This window comes from Tyto alba, unplaced genomic scaffold (genome assembly GCF_018691265.1).
Source record: "Tyto alba isolate M040663 unplaced genomic scaffold, T.alba_DEE_v4.0 Super-Scaffold_8, whole genome shotgun sequence".
NCBI lineage: Eukaryota > Metazoa > Chordata > Aves > Strigiformes > Tytonidae > Tyto > Tyto alba.
The window spans coordinates 6,200,814-6,207,292 of NW_024881329.1; the positions used below are offsets into that span (position 1 = coordinate 6,200,814).

The following is a 6,479-nucleotide window of genomic DNA, read 5'->3' on the forward strand; positions in this document are numbered from 1 at the left end:
GGAAGGGCAACTGGCCTGATTTTGGCCGGGGAAGGAGGTAGGGAGAAGCCGGGCAGGGGCTCGGCAGCACTCCCTGGCCCAGCTCCGGGGGAAGCTGCCCCGGAGCCGGGCGCTCGGGGGGGAGAGGGGCCCCGTGGGAACGGGTGGGAAAGGCAAGGGAAGGAGCGGGCCGTGGGCCAGACGGTTAAGGAAAACACCGCGGCCGGGTTTTTGGTTTGTGCGTTCCCATCTCCCTGAGCTCGCCTGTACTTCTCCCCTGGTTGCTCTCGGGCCGGGGCGGGCGGAGCCGCCGACCCCCGCGCCCGCCGGCAGCGGAGTCTTCGCTGACTTTCGCGCTGCCGCTAACGCTGTTTGTTTTGCTTTGCGAAGTGCTAATCCGAGAGCTCCCTGGCAGGCGGTTGCTCTCGCTGCTTTGTTTGCGCTCGCCTCACGGTGGCGTTTTAAGCACATAAACAAAACCCGAGCGAGCGGAGAGGCAAGTGTGTTTTCTAGTTTACCTTTATTAGAATAACAGTTCCGTTAATGTTTTGGATAAATCAAACCCGGCTATTAAAGGGGTTCAAGTACAGGAGATGCGCGGTGCTCTGCGTCAGTGGAAGGTGTTTTAATCTTCCCGGCCGGCACAAAGCCCAGCTGCGGTAGGGCGAGAGCCCGTGTCATCTCGACAGAACGGTCTCACCTGGGGCTGGTTTCCCACCCCCGCCTCTCTCCTCCCCCAGCCCCCCAGAAGTTTACAAAGAATGTGATTGCAAGTGCAAAGCAGCAGCTGCCGACGTTAAACTCCGGCTTGATTTGAGTATAACGATCTGAGACACAGCCCTGAGCCGCCGCCCTCATTAATACAGAAGCATGCCCCTGGGACCCGAGTTACCCGGAGAGAATAAACACAATATAGAGTCATCTTACCTCCGAGCCGAGAGAGCAACGTTCGAGGTAGGAGAGGGATAAGCGTGGCTCTCCTCCGCCCCGGCTCGGCCGCTCTGCCGCCGCCCGCCCGGCCGGGCTCCGCTCCCCAGCATGCTCCCCCCGCCCCCCGGCAGGCAGTCCCCAAACTCAGCCCAGCGCAAATCCAGGAGCCAGGGGCAGCGTCTCCAGTCAATCCGTGCCGGTGCAAATCCCCCGGGGCTTCTCTCCGCCAGAGCGTGGAACAAAATTGCCGGTTACCCTGAGTTTTCCTCAGGCTTTACCGGCAATCTAGGAGCAGGTAAGGCGGCTGCTGGCTGCCAGCGGTTCCCGTTGCACTTGCAGAGAGCAGCAGGAGCCGGTGGAAGTGGGAGTGTGGTCTGCTCTTCATTAGGGAGGGGGGAACGGACCCTGGAGGTGATGCAGTGAAACACTTCTACTTCCTTGCATTGTGTTTGTTACAGATCACGGGCGCTCTCCTTTTATAACATTCACTCCAAGCATTCTCAAGCCTAACTGGAATAAGTTCCGATCCTCCCCTTTAGTTTACATTGGGGTTGTCAAAGGATTAAATAAATGAAACTTTATTTGACCGTGGAGTTTACAGACCCTGGGATCCCTGCGCGCTCTGGCCTTATTCTAATTCTATAGCGGTAATTACCCTTCGTTTCTTTAAGTGCAATAGATTTATTGCCTTAGAGACTATGCACAGTTTGATTGAATTATTCATTTTTTTTTCTTTGGTGTAGACTGCATCTGGGGACTGATGTGACGTGTAGATTTTTTTTTTTTTTTTTTTTTTCAGGAACAAAGGGAATGTGGAAATGAAAGAGAGAGGGAGAGAGAGGCTGGCAGATGTGATGAGATGCGGTGAAGGTGTATCCAGCTTGGCACTCCCACTCCTCTCTTCTCCTCTCATTGCAGCCCTGGGTGACTCTCAGGCTAACACAAACAGCTTTTCTTCCGCAGCCTGCCCTCTGTCACTGTAAGTACAACAGCCTTCTCTTATCAGCATGCAAATTCCAGCCACTCACTACCTTAGCCTGGTGTTTGCACTTTAGATTTACAGAGGGGACCTTTAAAATGAACTTTCCGAGACAGGAAGGGGTTTTCATGTCAAACTTGCTTTTATTTTCTTTGTAAAAGTTTATGTGGTTTTTCCAGTTCTTCCCCCCCACCTTTTTTTTTTTTTTTTTTTTTTTTTTTTTTTTTTGGAAGGGGGGGGTGGAGCGGGGAGATTGTTGCTGCGGCTTTTTGCTTCACTATCGAGATGATGCACAGTTCCAAATGAAATTAAAATCTCCTTGATCCTCTTTCCGCCAGGACAATACATTGTATTGGTAGATGACGGTGTAAGGAATTTAGAGTTTTTGTTTTCTGTCAGATCTGTAGCTCTGGGCATTACAAAATGCAAACGTCCCCTAAATTTTGAGGACATCTCCAGAGGTTCTTGTTCTAGGGGAACTCGTACCAGCTGATGGGTTTGCTTGTGAACAAACGTGCAGTAATATGCTTCTATCTAGTCTAACAAAACTTTCCCCCATTCGGATGATCAGACTTTAACTTCTTTTCCTTTAGCTTTCTCTCAGATGCTGTTGATTATTTTGCAAAAGTTTCTCTGAACATCTTTACCAAGCCTATAAAAAGTCTTCACTGTCGGAGAGTGTCAGCAGAGGGAATTTATAAATATGCCTGTTAATTGTCTGGCATGAGTTGGGGAGAGAGGGGAGTTTAGAATTTGGTGACTGACTTTTGAGATGGAATTGCTTGCCCTTTGAATCAAAACTTCTAAGCCTGTTCCACCAACTCTACAGGAGTTGCAGGCTTGCTCATCACGTTAGAGATGCGGTACGTAAAACTTAACGCACAGACAGGTTGCTTCGCTTGTTGCATGTTACTTGGCTTTAAGGTGTTTTCTGAGGGACGGCGCGGTGGCAGCTGTGACCAGGTAAGTGCCCCGACGTGAACCGAGCGCCTCCGCTCCTGCCCTGGGCGAGGACCCGCAGCAGCTCAGCATCCCTCCTCAACAGCCGCCTGCGCGGGCTGCTCCGCCTGGCTTTAGCCTTAAGGAAGGAAAAGCAAGGGAAGTAATTTAAAACGCGGTCTCTGAACGTATGGGAACGCTAAAAGTAAAAGCGTTTTCTTGTTTCTCGGCACGTGTGTGCGTATCTGCACGGCGGGTGTTCACTTATGCAAACAAAGAGGGAGCACAATTATTCCTGTGCAGCGCACATACACGCACATTTGCATACAATGCCCAAGGAGTTCTCTCTTTCTACCGCCGAGAACTTGTAGCTCTCTGGCACCGTGTGTTACATCTGTAACTTCATTGATCACCCAGGGGAAGCAACAAGCTGGCGAGGGCTCCTGGCGCTCCGCCGGCAGCGGGGCCGCGGCTCGGCGCTGCCCGGCCCCTGCCCGGCTCTGCGGGACCGCAGCGGGAGCCGCCCCCGACTTGGGGCCAGGTGGGCGCTTGGATGTAGCTGATGCCTTAATTATCTCTTGTCCCATTACCGCCTCGTCCTGAGTAAGGAGGACGCTACAGTTGAGGAGTGGGTTGTTTTTTTCCCCTGTTTGTTTCTTGAAAGGAAAAAACTTCCAGTAACAAATTGATGGGGTTGCAAACTCGGGCAGGGTAGTTCGTCCTTGTATTCTGGTTACATCTTTTTTCTTACAGAGCTCTTTTTTTTTTTTTTTTTTTTTTTTTTTTTTTTTGCGCGCGCCAAAGCTACTGGTTATGCAAAAAGTCAAGGTGTTTCCTTTACTTGCAGCAGGCTTAAATGTATTACAGGGAAACTATTAGTGACCAATCACGGGAATTCTTATAATTAAAGATTAAAAAGGACGTAGCAATATCTGGAAAGGCAGCTATTTCCTGTTGACAAATTCATAGCCGGGGTAACAGCAGCAAGGTGAATAGTTTGAATTAGCTGAACGCAGGTGAATGTAAACTCAGTATTTACAATCAATTTACCCCCTGTTTCCGAATGTCGTTTTTTTAGTATCTTTTATTAAATTTGAAAGAATGCATGGAAATTAGCTACTGTGACTTCAGCCAGTTATATTTGATGATAAAGCTTGACTAGATAATTCTAAAGTTCTCTTTCAAGGTGTTTGCTGTTTGCCGCATAGGACTTGATTGCTCCTTTTATTGTAGTGGAATTGCCAAAAATACTATATAAAATAGGTCTGCTGTTCCACGAGGTTCTGACTTGAAACTCATTTTCCCTGGACTCGACTCGAGAGGGACGATAGTACCTCGGATAGCAAGGTAGAGGATGCAATGTGCACGACTCCAGGAGTGTGTTGAGTTTTACAGCTTGTTAACAAAATGAAATAGAGCCAGATTAGATCAGTCCTGTGCCATCACGGGAATGCTCAATTTTCATCACGTCCTTATGAAGCAAGGTTCATTCGCAGTGGGGCTGAGTATGCTCCTGGGTCTAACCTATTCCGCGCATTTATACTTGAGAGAGGAGGAAAGCGAAATCAGGCTTTCTCCTCGTCTTTTTGGCCTCTATAAGTTATGAAGCTATTTTAAAATTAAAAAGTTTCTCTGTTACTAACTGTTCCAGGCGCCTTCTGGAAAATGGGGAGAAAGTGCCAAAAATACAGAGATGAATCAACAACTTCTCTCTCTCTCTCTCATTTTGTGGGCTTGAGGTTGCTTTCCGCACTCCCATCTTAACAACAGTTTAGCCTAGGTGTGAATAATATCAAAAGAGGGAGACGTTAGCTTTGCAGTGCTGTTTGCCCACCTGATCTGCGGGCCCCTGACAGTTTGAAAGACTCTTTTATGTTTACCTTTGGCATGTAAAAACACAGGAGAGGAGGGAGACTTTCTTGGCTTTGCAGTGCTCTGTGCCACTGGTTGATTTTTCTCCTCACCTCCTTATAGTTTTCCCTTCTTTCTCCCAGATTTCCCCCCCACTCCCCAATTAGCACTTCCAAGGGAGCGTGAGTTCCTAAGTTGGTATTCAAGCTGATATTCAAGTCCCTATCTGTTGCCTTTTGGTAGGCAGAGAGAGGTATATTTATATATTGCCGCTGCTAAAATCTCTCGTCGTCGCCACGAGAATCCCAACTTCAGCTCGAGTTCGTCCCAAATCAGTTTTTCTTCCCCGGTCATACCTGTCTTTCCCTCACGTTTTACCTTGTTGGTGAACTCATCCTTAAATAGTTTGTGGACTCCGAGTGCTTTCTCCTTCCTCCTCTCCCCTTCCTCTCCCCCGGGTCCCTGTAGCTGGACTCCCATCTCTAGTGTAATTAATACTTTACATTTCATCTGTTTTTTACCCCGCCCGGGCTGTGGGATCGGGCTCCTCAGAGCCCCATTATCAGCTGTCAGTGAGCGCCCGCTGAGTGCTTCCCCACCAGTCCTTCCCACGTCCTGCAGATCGTCTCTCTCCCGCTTTTTTTTTTTTTTTCCTTCCCCCCCCACTCCGCTGCTTTTATTTATTAAAAAAAAAAAAAAAAAAAAAAAAAGAAAAACCAAAAAAAAAACCCCAAAACCAACTTAATTAATTTCCGAGCAGGAGCGCGGCAGGACCGTCTCGGCGGGTGCCCCCCCACGCCCCCGCGAGTGGGGGGGTGGGGAAGGAAGGGGGGGGGGGAGGGCCGCTGCGGGTCTCGCCGCTCCCCCCGCGCAGCCCCGGCCCCGCGCAGCGGCTCTCCCGGGCCCCCCCGCTCCCCCTCCTCCTTTTCCGGCCCCCGCCCGCCCTCCCTCCCCGCCCTCGCACCCCCTCCCCGGTAACTTTCTAGTACCTTTCCTCACCACTCCGGGCAATCAGTGGTCATTAGAGGAGAGAGGTTTAAGGTTTCATTTGTCTAATAGCACCGAGAGTGGTGATAGCTTCTCGGGGATGCGGCTGGCAGCCTGGGGTGATTTCACTTTCTGTTTTGCGCTCACTTTCTCCGCAGTTGTTGCTTTCCCCGCTCGCTCGCTCTCGGTCTCCCTCTCTCTCTCCCTCTCCCTCTCTCTCTCTGTGTTGTCTCATCTTGCCTGTGCTGTCTGGGCGGGGGAGCCCTGCCTCCTTTTGCCTTCCTCAGATCAATGCCCTGGCCACTCACTTTCTGATGTTGCACGACGGGAAATGCTTTGAATACTTACGACATGGCCGCTCACATTGATTGCCAAGATTGACAGCAGTAACCATCGCCTTCACTTGTTTCAGGAGGAAAAAAAAAATAATAATAATGAACCTGATTGTAACCAAATCTCCAGGCAACCCATCCGCAAACTTCTAACGATCGGGATCCTGCACATCCATGGCCCGGAGAAACACCAGCAGACTCTAGTTCATTTATTTTATTTTATTTTACCGAGTTACCACCCATTTATTCCTCTTTCTCTCTCTCCTCCTTTCACCTCCTTCCTTTTTTCTTTCTTTTTTTTTTTTTTTTTTTAATTTTTTAAATTTTTTTTTTAATGAAAATTACCGAAGCGCGTTGCAAAAAAAAAAAAAAAGGAGGCTCTCCCAGTGCTTTGTGCCACACTGGATCCCGAGGAGGTAACCAGGAAAAAAAAGCCCTATTGTGTTGTATACCTGTTGTTTGCTGTGGTGTGTAGTGCTGCG

The 6,479-nt window shown here is 49.4% G+C and overlaps 1 long non-coding RNA gene across 1 annotated transcript; it reads right to left on the reverse strand.

Moving 5' to 3' along the window:
* Window positions 1-2,011: 2,011 nt before the first annotated feature.
* LOC122152558 lies at window positions 2,012-6,238 on the reverse strand. The gene is made up of 2 exons (XR_006164650.1): window positions 5,668-6,238; window positions 2,012-2,966 (listed from the first exon to the last, which is right to left on the reverse strand). It is a non-coding gene; the product is annotated as an uncharacterized LOC122152558 (long non-coding RNA).
* Window positions 6,239-6,479: the final 241 nt, after the last annotated feature.